We start from the raw sequence: 13,899 nt of genomic DNA on the forward strand, positions 1-13,899 counted from the left end.
TGTGTGTGGGGGGCACCCGGGTGGCTCAGTCGTTAAGCGTCTGCCTTCAGCTCAGGACATGATCCCAGGGTCCTGGGATCAAGCCCCACATCGGGCTCCCTGCTCCACAGGAAGCCTGCTTCTCCCTCTCCCACTCCCCCTGCTTGTGTTCCCTCTCTCGCTGTGTCTCTCTCTGTCAAAGAAATAAATAAAATCTTAAAAAAAAAAAAAGATGTGTGTGTGTATACACAATGGAATACTACTTATCCATAAAATAAATGAAATCTTGCCACTTGTGATGACATGGATGGACCTTGAGGGCATTATGCTAAGTGAAATAAGTCAGATAGTGAAAGAGGAGTACTGCATGATTTCACTTACCAGCAGGATCTAAAAATCAAAGCAAACAAATGAAACAAAATTCAGACTCAGAGAGAGAGAACAGAGCTGTGGTTGTGAGACAGGAAGGGGATTAGGGGTGTGAAATGGTGAAGGGGATCAAGAGGTACATACTTCCAGTTATAAAATAAATAAGTCATGGGATGTAAGGTACAGCAGAGGGAATATAGTCAATAACATTGTATTGACTTTGTATGGTGGCAGAAGATAACTAGACTTATCATGGTGACCGGTTTGTAATGTATACAAATGTTGAATCTCTGTGTTATAAACATGAAACTAATAGAATATTGTGTGTCAATTATACTTAAAAAAACAAAAAAACAAAAAAAAAGAAATACTATGTATTGCTGTGAAAATGTAAAATGATGTTGCTACTTGGGAAAATAGCTCCTTAAAAGGTTAAACCCAGAGTCACCATATAACCCAGTAATTTCATTGTTAGGTATATACCCAAGAGAACTGAAACATATATCCACACAAAAATTTGTACATGGGTGTTCATAACAGTGTTATTCATAATAACCAAAAAAGAATAAATCAAATATTCATCACCTGATGAATGGATAAATAAAATGTGGTATATCCATACAACGGAATACTTTTTCTCTCTCTCTCATGTAAATAAATAAAATCTTAAAAAAAAAAAGCTAGTTTCAAAAAATAAATAAATAAATAAATTTAAAAAGTAAAAGCTAGTTTCATTAATCTTTTCTATTATTTTTCTGGTCTTTGTTTTGTTTATTTCTGGTCCGATCTTTGTTATTTAATTCTGCTAACTTTGGCCTTAGTTCCTTCTTTTTCTAGTTCCTTGGGGGTATAAAATTAAGTAGTTTATTTGAAATCTTTCTTTTTTCTTAATGTAAGCATTTATTGCTGCGAACTTCCGTCTTTGAACCGCGTTTGCAACATCACATAGGTTTTGGTGTACTGTGTTCCATTTTTATTTGCTTCGGGGTATTTCTTGATTTCCCTTTGGATGTCTTCTTCGACCCATGAGTTGTTCAGGAGTGTGTTGTTTAATTTCTACATATTTGTTCATTTTTCCTTCTTTCCTCCTTTCAGTTATTTCTAGTTTTATACCAATGTGGCTGGAAAAGATACTTGGTATTATTTCAATATCCGTAAATTTGCCATGACTTGTTTTGTGACCTATCATATGATCCATCCTGGAGAATGTTCCTTGTGCACTTGAATAAAATGTGTATTCTGCTACTACTGGATGGAATCTTCCATATATGTGTGGTAGGTCTATTTGGTATAAAGTATGGTTCAAGTCCAATGTTTCCTTGTTGATTTTCTCTCTGGATGGTCTATCCATTGTTGAAAGTGGAATATTGAAATCATCTACTATTATTACATTGCTGTCTACTTTTCCCTTCAGATCTGTTAGTATTTACTTAATATATATTAGGTGCTCTGATGTTGGGTGCAATATAGATATATATATTTCTTTTTTTTTTTAAAGATTTTATTTATTTATTTGAGAGTGAGAGAGAGAGCCCAAGAGGGGGTAGGGTCAGAGGGAGAAGCAGACTCCCTGCTGAGCAGGGAGCCCGATGTGGGACTCGATCCCAGGACTCCAGGATCATGACCTGAGCCGAAGGCAGTCGCCCAACCAACTGAGCCACCCAGGCACCCTAGATATATATATTTCTATTATTATATCTTATTGATGAATTGACCCCTTTAACATTATATGACCTTCTTTGTCTCTTGTTAGCATTTTTGGCTTGAAGCCTTGTTTTGTCAAAATACAACTACCTATGCTGTCTTTTGGTTTCCACTTGCATGGAATATCTTTTGCCATCCCTTCACTTTGAGTCTTTGTGTGTCCTGAAAACTGAAGTGAGTCTCTTGTAGGCTCCCTGCCCAGTGGGGAGTCTGCTTCTCCCTCTATACCTCTATACCTCCCCCTCTATACCTCTCTCTGTCTCTCTCTCAAATAAATAAATAAAATCTTTAAAAAAAATATCTAGGGCGCCTGGGTGACTCAATTGTTGAGCGTCTGCCTTTGGCTCAGGTCATCGTCCCGGGGTCCTGGAATCGAGCCCCGCGTCAGGCTCCCTGCTCAGCGGGAAGCCTGCTTCTCCCTCTCCCACTCCCTCTGCTTGTGTTCCCTCTCACTGTGTCTCTCTGTCAAATAAATAAAATCTTAAAAAAAAAAAATCTAATTTCTGTTTCCCAGCTGCCTTTTCCTATACCCTAAGTTTCTTTTATTTTTATCTTATTTTTTATTTTTTCCTACATTGTTTTAAATAAATCAACAAGGATTCTTTATTTCAGGAAGGATTAAGATTCTTAGTGATTATCATGCTTTTATTATGTTATTGTTTTAAATATTGTTATTATTATTCTGATTAATGAGGTAGCCAAGATAACATATTCCTTGTTCTTGAAGCCGGTCTGTTCTAACAACTTTTTTTTTTTTAAGATTTTATTTATTTGACAGAGAGAGACACAGCGAGAGAGGGAACACAAGCAGGGGGAGCGGGAGAGGGAGAAGCAGGCTCCCCGCGGAGCAGGGAGCCCGATGCGGGACTCGATCCCAGGACTCCAGGATCATGACCTGAGCCGAAGGCAGACGCTTAACGACTGAGCCACCCAGGCGCCCCTCTAACAACTTTTTTAACACTGCCTTTCCAAAATTCAAAATAATGAAGTATTAAGTCTTTGAGATAGTGATGAATGGTTATACAACCTTGCAAATGCACTTAATGCCATTTAATTGAACCCTTAAAAATTGTTAAAATAGTAAATTTTATGTTATGTGTATTTTATGTGTATTTTACCACAATTTTTATTTATATTTTTTAGGATTTTATTTATTTATTTGTCAGAGAGAGCGAGCGAGCACACAAGCATGGGGAGCGGCAGGCAGAGGGAGAAGAAGGCTCTCTCTGACAAATAAATAAAATCTTTAAAAAAAAATAAAAGAACAAGAGTCTTTTTTTTTTTTTTGAAGATTTTTTACTTGACACAGAGAGACAGCTAGAGAGGGAACACAAGCAGGGGGAGCGGAAGAGGGAGAAGCAGGCTCCTGGCTGAGCAGGGAGCCCGATGCAGGGCTCGATCCTGAGCCAAAGGCAGATGCTTAACGACTGAGCCACCCAGGTGCCCCGGGTCTTTTGTACCTAAATTGACTTTGAGGTTTCCCAGATGGTCAGTGAGAAACCACAGAGATTTGCTTCTTCTCATGAAAGGAGGAATAAGAGGTTTATTTGTTAATTTCTAGATTTTATGTAACTCGAAGTATTGGAAAATTCTTTTGTTTTCCAAACCCTGGATAAAAACAAATTAAATCTGACACATAAAAAAAAAAAAGAGGCCAGTTTTGATATATATATATATTTAAGATTTTATCTATTTACTTGACACAGAGAGAGAGAGAGAGAGAGAGAATACAAGCCGGGGGAGTGGCAGAGGGAGAGGGAGAAGCAGACCCGCCCCCGCCGAGCAGGGAGCAGGATGCAGGGCTTGATCCCAGGACTCTGGGGCCATGACCCTAGCGGAAGGCAGAAGCTTAAGGACTGAGCCACCCAGGCGCCCCAGGTCAGTTTCAGATATTAATATAAGTATGTTTTAGGGACTATATATATTTTAGCTTGAGAACAGGCATTCTTGTGTTCACCTACAACAACTGAAACAGTAACTGCACAAGGCTGATGAACAACTTTTGCATTTCAGGTGGAAACAATCATAAGAACAACTTGGTGGGGGGCACCTGGGTGGTGCCTAGGTTGAGCATCTGACTCTTCATTTTGGCTCAGGTCATGATCTCAGGGTCGTGCGATTGAGCCCCACGTCAACTCCATGCTCAGTGCAGAGTAGGCTTAGGACTCTCTGTCCCTCCCCCTTGCTTTCTCTCTCTCTCTCTCCCTCCCTCTCTCTTTCTAAAACAAACAAACAAATAATCTTTTTTTTTTTTAAAGATTTTATTTATTTATTTGACAGAGAGAGAAAGCACAAGTAAGCAGAGAGAGAGGGAGAAGCAGGCTCTCCACTGAGCAGGGAGCTGGACGTGGGGCTTGATCCCAGGACCCTGGGATCATGACCTGAGCCGAAGGCAGCCGCTTAACCGACTGAGCCACCCAGGCGCCCCTAAATAAATAAAATCTTAACAGCAACAACAACAAAACTTTGTGGTATAAGTGGCAGACTGAATGTGTATTATTCTCGAGAAAGGATTCCACTTCCCTTGTTCTAGTATTGTTGATATTAAAATAAATTAACCAGAGGGGCGCCTGGGTGGCTCAGTCCTTGGGTGTCTGCCTTCGGCTTAGGTCATGATCCCAGCATCCTGGGTTAGGGTTAGGGTTAGGGTTAGGCATCAAGCTCCCTGCTTGGCCAGCTTCTCCCTCTCCAGCTCCCCAGTGCTTGTGTTCCCTCTCTTGCTCTCTGTCTCAAATAAATAACATATTTAAAATAAAATAAAATAACCAGAGCCATTCAGTCTTCTCGAGTAGGTTTTTTTAAAGATTTTATTTATTCATTTGACAGAGACAGAGAGAGAGAGAGCACAAGCAGGGGGAGCGGTGGAGAGGGAGAAGCAGGCTCCCCGCCGAGCAGGAAGCCCAGTACAGGAACTCCAGGATCATGACCTGAGCCAAAGGCAGATGCTTAAGCGACTAGGCCACTCCGGCGCCCCTCACCTTTTAATTCTGCTAAAAGATACATTGTTAATGATTTAAATCTTTCTTTAAAAGGTAATCTTTTGGGGCGCCTGGGTGGCTCAGTCGTTAAGCACCTGCCTTCGGCTCAGGTCATGATCCCAGGGTCCTGGGATTGAGGCCCGCATGGGGCTCCCTGCTCCGCGGGAAGCCTGCTTCTCCCTCTCCCACTCCCCCTGCTTGTGCTCCCTCTCTCACTGTCACTCTGTCAAATAAATAAATAAAATCTTGGGGCGCCTGGGTGGCTCAGTTGGTTAAGCGACTGCCTTCGGCTCAGGTCATGATCCTGGAGTCCCTGGATCGAGTCCCGCATCCGGCGTCCCGCATCGGGCTCCCTGCTCGGCAGGGTGCCTGCTTCTCCCTCTGACCCTCCCCCTCTCATGTGCTCTCTCTCTCTCATTCTCTCTGTCTCAAATAAATAAATAAAATCTTAAAAATAAATAAATAAATAAATAAATAAATAAATAAAATCTTAAAAAAAAGGTAAATCTTTTGATGATTTACCTTTTGATTATTTTAATTCTAATTCTCTTTTTTATTATTTTATTATTTTTTATTTATTTTTTATTTTTTATTTTTTGACAGAGAGAGAAAGACAGCAAGAGAGGGAACACAAGCAGGGGGAGTGGGAGAGGGAGAAGCAGGCTTCCCTGCTGAGCAGGGAGCCCGATGCGGGGCTCGATCCCAGGACCCTGGGATCATGACCTGAGCCAAAGGCAGACGCTAAACGGCTGAGCCACCCAGGCGCCCCTAATTCTAATTCTCTTAATAATGAAATTTAAATTTTTAAAATTTTCTGACCATCCTCATCTAGGACTAACTTTTTATATAAAGACAGCTCATTTGGGGGCACCTGGGTGGCTCGGTCAATGAAGCATCTGCCATCCACTCACGTCATGATCCTGGAGTCCCAGATTGAGCCCCACACGGGGCAATCCCTGCTCAGCGGGGAGTCTGCTTCTCCCACTTCTTCTGCCTCTCCCCCTGCTCGTGTTCTCTCGCTCTCCCTCTTCTCACTCTCAAATAAATAAATAAAATCTTAAAGAAAAATAAAGACAGCTCATTTGTTAGATTTAGTAGCTACCTCAGGAAATTTAACTTGCTGTTGAATTTGTCATTTGTCTCCAAGAAGAGTGGGGAGCTCTCTTCTATTAAGGTATTCTGTCAAAGATGCCACCAGCTGCAATTGTAATAAGGCTCATTCATGGGAATTAATTTGTTCTGATTGACCCACAATTAACAACTTTAATGTAAAAAGAAAGTACATCATACAGACTGATTACATTGAGGAAATGAAACTAGTTATAAGAGTTCAAAAAATTTTCTAGATTATATGGTTTGAGTTAAGATAGCTCATGTCAATATGACATAAATATCTCAGTTATAAAGGACGATAGGTTTTCTGTAAAGCCGTATAATAAAATCTTGCTGATTATGTCACATGACAAGAAGTAACCAATAACACTTTGTGACACTCAGCTAATTGATCAAGGAAAATGTCCCTGTGCTGGCAGGACTAACTACATTCTTTTGGTTGTCTCTTTAGACATATTTAGCTATAATCATTCCTAGACATCTGAGAAATAGTAAATTTAAGAAAACTACAGACTGTACCTTAAGTGTTTACGCCAAACAAATATTGCTCCACAATGGGGACCCTGAAGAGAGTGAGAAGCCTGCTACCTAGGAATGTTTTTTTATGCCATTCGTGGATTTCAATACTATTATATTCTCTGATAGTCTCTCAGATGTCTTACTCTGCTCTCAGTGGCATGCCTCTTGAAGTGCAGATCATCTAGGAGGAATCCAAGAAATGACTTTCCTAGCCTTTGTGAATGTCTTTGTTCCTTGATTTGGTACACCTGCACTGGAACATTATATGCAAAATCCTTTTCTTTCTATAACATTCATTATTGATGCCCAGTGAAAAAGCCTTGATTCATTTGCCACCATGGCATTAGGTTATAGAATTAGACTGAGTTACTTGTTGGCTGAATAAGGTGCTGTCTGTCCATTAGGAAATACCTCCTCTTGTATAATTGGAGAAATGCTTCGCTTAAGTAGAAAAATCTTTATATAAAATTAAAAATAAGGTAGTTGGGGGATGCCTGGGTGGCTCAGTTGGCTAAATGTCTGCCTCTGGCTCAGGTCTGATCCCAGGGTCCTGGGATTGAGCTCCACATACAGCTCTCTGCTCAGCAGGGAGTCTTCTTTTCTCTTTCTCTCTGTCTGATGCTCTGCCTGCTTGTGCTCTCTCTCTCTCTCTCTCTCTGTTAAATAAATAAATAAATAAAATCTTTTAAAAAAATATGCTACTTGCTTTTTTTTCTTAATATATTTATTTATTTATTTATTTGACAGAGAGAGACGGAATACAAGCAGGGGGAGTGGGAGAGGGAGAAGCAAACTCCCCACTGAGCAGGGAGCCCGATGCAGGGACTCGATCCCAGAACCCTGGGATCATGACCTGAGCCGAAGGCAGATGCTTAACAACTGAGCCACCTAGGCACCGCCTACTTGGCTTTTAAAAATACCCTTTGGAATCAATTCTCATGGCTAGCTCTCAGGAAGACATGAGTTATGGTTTAGAAGTGCTTTTTAAACTCTTCTCAAGGTTCTAATTGGTATTTTTACATCAGAGTGACAGGACGCTTGAACTCTAGAGTCCTAGAAGCTACTGTGCAACTGCTATTTTGAAAATTGATTCATCAAATGATATTGCAGAGAAAGAAAGTGGATTAATTATTTGAACAACTGATGATCAACTGGACAAAGAGAAGGAATAAACACAGCTGTGAAGATCTGGGGACATGAATCCAAATTTAGTGGTCTCTTCTTAGATTAAAAAAAAGGATCAAAAGGGAGATTTTAAAAAGGACAAACAGGGTGCTGCTACTGATAATAAGTATCGAGGGCATAATATTAGGGCTTATGTTCATTGAAATCATATCAATGTCAATGATATGCTGAGAATATTGTTCTTTTAAATCATAAGACCTGGGAAACTTTGCAGATGCTTAACCAACTGAGCCACCCAGGTGCCCCAGTATCAAAATGTTAATGAGGGAAGTTGAATCCTTACCTCACACCACTTACAAAAATTAATTCAAAATGGATCAAAGAGCTAAATATAAGAGTTAAAATCATAAAACTCCTAGAAGAAAAACACAGATGCACATCTTTGACAGTAGTTTCTTAGATATGACATCAAGAGGCATCTGGGTGGCTCAGTCGGGTGGACATCTGATTCTTGATGTTGGTTGGCTTGGGTCATGATCTCAGGGTCGTGGGGTTGAGCCCTGCAACAGGCTCTGCACTCAGCAGGGTCTGCTTCTCTCTCTCTCCCTCTGCCCCTCCCCCCCTGTTTCTCTCTCCCTCAAATAAATAAATAAATCCTAAAAAATAAAAAAGATATGACATCAAAAGCACAACAACAATAGAAAAAATAAATTGGACTTCATCAAAATAAAAAAAAGTAGTTTTTTAAAGGACACTATTGAGAGAGTGAAAAGACAATACACAAAAGGGAAAAAATATTGGCAAATTACATATCTGATAAGAGACTAATGTCCAGAATATATAATGAACTTTTCAACCCAGTATGAAAAAGACAAACAACCCAATTAATACATTAACAAAAGACTTGAAGAGATGTTTCTCCAGTGAAGATATACAAATGGCCAAGAACATAAAAAGAGGGCGTCTGGGTGGCTCAGTCGTTAAGCGTCTGCCTTCCGTTCAGGTCGGGATCCCAGGGTTCTGGGATCGAGCCCCGCATCTGGCTCCCTGCTCCGCGGGAACCCTGTTTCTCCCTTTCCCACTCCCCCTGCTTGTGTTTCCTCTCTTGCTGTGTCTCTCTGTCAAATAAGTAAATAAAAGCTTTAAAAAAAAGAACACAAAAAGATGCTCGGTATCATTAAGCACGCAGAAAATGCAGATCAAAATCACAATGACATCACTTCATAGTCAATAGAATAGCTTAAAAAGGAAAATAAAAAGTGTTGGGAGGGTGTGAAAAAATTAGAATCTTTATATATTGCTGATGGGAATATAAAAAAGCAGCTGCTGAGGAAAACAGTTTGTTGGCTCCTCAGTAAGTTAAACACAGAATTACCATATGACCCAGCACTTGCACTCCTAGATATATACCCAAAAGAACTGAAGACAGGTGTTCAAAAACTTGTACACAAATGTTCATAGCAGCAATATTTACAATAGCGAAAAGGTGGAAATTGCCCAAATATCCATCATCTGATAGTTAAATAAAATGTGGTGTGTCCACACAATGGAATATTATTCAGCCATAAAAAGGAATGAAGTGCTGGTACCTATTACAACATGGATGAATCTTGAAAACATTCTAAGTGAATGAAGCCAGACACAAAGGCCATGTGCTGTAATAATTCCATTTATATGAAACATCCAGAGTCAGCAAATCCATAGAGACAAAAAGCAGATTAGTGATTGACAGGGGTGGCAGGGAGGGAGGAATGGGGAGTGACCGCTTGATGGATATGGGGTTTCCTTTGAGATGATGAAATGTTCTGGAATTAATAGTGATGGTTGCATAGCATTGTAAATATACTAAATGTCACTAGTGGTAAATTTTATGTTACGTGTATTTTACCTCAATAAAAAATTTTTTTAGGGCGCCTGGGTGGCTCAATCAGTTAAGCGTCTGCCTTCGGCTCGGGTCATGATCCTAGGGGCCTGGGATTGATCCCTGTGTAGGGCTCCCTGCCCAGTGGGGAGTCTGGTTCTCCCTCTTCCTCTGCCCCTCCCCCCCATGCTCTGTCTCTTGTTTTCTCTCTCTCTCAAATATATACATAAAATCTAAAAAAAAATTTTTTTTAATGTAAAGAAAAAAAAACCTCATAAGGAGTGGGACCCTTGTAGAATGTTGAAGTTGCTCAGTTTTGGTCTAAGAACCAATCAGAATCTTTTCCCATGTCTGTTAGGGCCATTTAGAATCTCTCCATTTCTGTTAGAGCCAATTAAAATCTCCTGCATTTATTCAGTGTAAAATCTATCAGACCTGCTCAAGCATTGCTGGGAGACTTTCTGAATGAACACAGGGCTCCCTTGGCTGGCAAGTTGAATTCATTCAGTTTTGTCTTTCTGTTGGTCTTGGTATCTTATCAATAGTGCAAATCTCAGCTCCTCCATTTACTGTATGACCCTCAGCAAGTGACTTCAACTCCTTGAGTCCACATTTTCTCAACTATGAAATGGGGTAATACTTCCTACCTGTTCTATCATGTACATGTTGGATATGGTATGATAAAGGTGGTGAGGCTACAGGAAGAAACAGGAATGAGGCTTGGAAGGAAGAAATTTGTATGCACAGGTCTCCACACACCACGCAGGGCCATAAGAGAAGGGCCTTGTTACTTGCTTTGGTCAATAGAATGAATTGCAAGTGATGGCGTGCTAGTTCTGAGCACACTGCTGTCCTTTCTTGGGCTCCTGACACCAGCAGGCGCAAACCCAGGCTAGCATTCTAGAGAATACAAGACTATGTGGAACAGAGAGCAGTCAAGGCCACTTTAAACCAGACAGACCCTGGCCAGCCTTCCTTGAGGAAGTCCAGCAAAGATGAGCCAAGCCTAGCCCGATCAGGAGAACTATCCGACTAATCCACAAACTAATTAGCTGAATAAATGGTTGTTATTTTATTTTTTATTTTAAAGATTTTGTAAAATTTTTTGAGAGAGATAGAGATAGCGACAGAGATAGCAAGAGAGAGCATGAGAGGGGAGGAGAGGGAGAAGCAGGCTCCATCCCAGGACTCTGGGATCAGGACCTGAGCCAAAGGCAGATGCTTAACCGACTGAGCCACCCTGGTGCCCCAAATGGTTGTTATTTTATTTTATTTTAAAGATTTTATTTATTTGACAGAGAGACACAGCGAGAGAGGGAACACAAACAGGGTGGAGTGGGAGAGTGAGAAGCAGGCCTCCTGCTGAGCAGGGAGCCCGATGTGGGGCTTGATCCCAGGATCCTGGGACCATGACCTGAGCCACCCAGGCGCCCCAGTGGTTGTTATTTTAAACCACTAAATTTGGGGGGGAGTTGGTTACATAGCAATAAATAATTGATACAATGTATTAATTTGGTTTCCTTGGTTGAACAATAAGCTTCTTCATGGCAGGCCTATTTCTTTGTTGCCACCATCCCAGTTTTTTTTTTTTTAATATTTTATTTATTTATTTATTTGACAGAGACACAGCGAGAGGGAACACAAGCAGGGGGAGTGGGAGAGGGAGAAGCAGGTTTCCCGCCGAGCAGGGAGCCCGATGCGGGGCTCGATCCCAGGACCCTGGGATCATGACCTGAGCGGAAGGCAGACGCCTAACGACTGAGCCACCCAGGCGCCCCTCCAGCCCAGTTTTTAACATGAGGGATGAGCACAAGGTTGGCATTCCATACATCCTTGTTGATTTCTTCCCTCATAACTTTCTCTGTTGGTTGGGTGACTTGGAGCCTCTTATTTTGCTTGTCCGGGTTTACTTTTCTTCTGTTTACACCTCTGTCTGCTTTTCCACAGGATTGGGTCATAAATAAATAAAGATGTAAATTGCCCTGTTGGGGCTTTTTTTTTTTTTTTAAAGATTTATTTATTTATTTATTTATTTATTTGAGAGAGAGCACATGAGAGGGGGGAGGGTCAGAGGGAGAAGCAGGCTTCCCGCTGAGCAGGGAGCCTGATGCGGGACTCGATCCCGGGACTCCAGGATCATGACCTGAGCCGAAGGCAGTCGCTTAACCAACTGAGCCACCCAGGCGCCCCCTGTTGGGGCTTTTTTTCCTGAGCATTTCTTTCTTTTTTTTTAGAGAGGGGAGAAGGGGCAGAGGGAGAGAGAGAACCTTAAGCAGGCTCCATGGCCAGTGCGCAGGCCTGACAGGGGGCCCAATCTCATGACCCTGAGAGGAAATCACGAGTCAGATGCTCAACCAACTGAGCCACCCAGGTGCCCCAATTCCTGAGTGATGTAAGAGAGATGTTAGGGTTCAAGCCAACGGCCAAGAAAGAATTCTTGAGACATCTTTGATGAAAAAGGGTGGTTTTATTAAAGCATGGGACCGGACCCATGGGCAGAAAGCTGCACTGGAATTGTGAGGAGTGGCCCATTATATACTTTCAAGTTGGAAGGGGGTTAGGGATAGCTTAAGCCTCCCAGGTGTTTTGGAAACAAGGTTTCCAGGATCCCGGGGGCTAGCTATTATTAGGTCATTTATTACTATTTAGTAAAAATTCAGTCATGAGACCCTTCAGATGTATATCTGTGGGTCATATGCTTGGAGGATGATTGCCAAAATGTATCTTAGGGGGTAGAGATAAAGCGAATTTCCAAAGGAATTTTTATATGCTAAAGTAGACTTACAGGATCCTGAAGATTGAGCCTAAGATTGCCTTTTGCCCTTAGCAAAGTATTAACATCGAGACAGCTGAGTTCCTAGAAGAATGTCCCTCTGCCTGTTTCAAGGACTTGTCAATGGAAGTAGTAAGGAAAATTGATAATTTTTCTTCTGCCTTTGTTTCCCACATCACTGAGCATTTTTTGGTGGGTCTCCAAAAGAAGACTCAATTTATTTAAGAAAAATGCAGACTTGTGAAACAGGCCATGGAATTCTTGGGTTTGTCACCAAATTTGTTTAAAGGCTTTTACCCTGCATGTGAAACTATTCATTGATTTCCCACTTGGCACTTCTCTTGAAGGGGAAATGTCAGAGATCTCAGGATGTGGTACCCAGGTGCGTGGTAGTGGAGAACAAGGCATCATGGAAGTATACGACCTGCAGTCATCACCCATTTGGGCTGTGGGGAACACCCAGAAGTGTCCTCAACTCCTAATCATTCCGCACAGCAAGTCTGACCCTTGAGGTATGCTGGGGGAACATAGCTGGCTTCTAGGTCCCCAGGAGCACGATGACCCCAGAAGGGAGCCCACCCTCTGGGCCGTCTGCCAGGACGACCTAGGTTTTTTCCATGGAACACCTTCCCTGCTGACCTCCAGACTTCTGCTTGGTCCCGCTCTGTACCTGTACGGTGAGATCTTGTCTCCTGAGTACTTTAATAGCTGGCTTGCAGGGTCCGCAGAGGAAAATCCGCAAACCTGCGCACCCTCGCAACCCCTAAGGCTTGCCTGGGAACCTGTGAAGCAGGGATTCCCCAAACTGTTTAAAACCCCGCAACCAGAGTAGGAAGTGGCAACTCAGCAACACCATCTGAAAAAGCCAATTGTTGCTGAGCCAGTTCATCCCTGAGTATGTAGGAGGACAAGGGGAGGGAGAACAGGAGGCTGGGTGGCTGGAGCTGGGAGCCTCCTCCTGCCTGAGGCCTCAGCCGGGACAGTTGTCTGTTCTCTTCCTGGACATCTTTTCCAACAGGAAACACACCCTCCCCTAGTATCCAGCACAGTTCTACCTTCCCCTTGTTCTTTATACTCAGTATCTATCCCTGCCTTATTTAAAAAATTAAGACCATTCTCTCTCGTCTGGATATTGGGAAAGGAGCTTGACAGAGAAGGCCAAGAAGGTAAGGTTCACAGGTTGTGGTGGGAGAGGTGTAGAGGTGATGTAGTTTTGGAATATGGGTGAGGTTCGGTGGGGTGAGGTCCGGTGGGGTGAGGTTCGGTGGGGTGAGGTCCGGAGGCGACGACCAAGAAAGAATTCTTGAGATGTCTTTGGTGCAAAATGGTGGTTTTATGAAAGCACGGGGCCAGGACCCGTGGACAGAAAGAGTTGCTGCCCCAGGGTTGTGAGGGGTGGCTGATTTTATACTTGGGAGTTGGGGGAGGTAAGGAAAAGGGAGGATTTCAAAAGAACTTTCATATGCTAAAGAGGACCT

The sequence above is a fragment of the Mirounga angustirostris genome, unplaced genomic scaffold (genome assembly GCF_029215605.1).
Source record: "Mirounga angustirostris isolate CCGP_5_RB_7025 unplaced genomic scaffold, mMirAng1.0.hap1 SCAF_9, whole genome shotgun sequence".
Classification (NCBI taxonomy): domain Eukaryota; kingdom Metazoa; phylum Chordata; class Mammalia; order Carnivora; family Phocidae; genus Mirounga; species Mirounga angustirostris.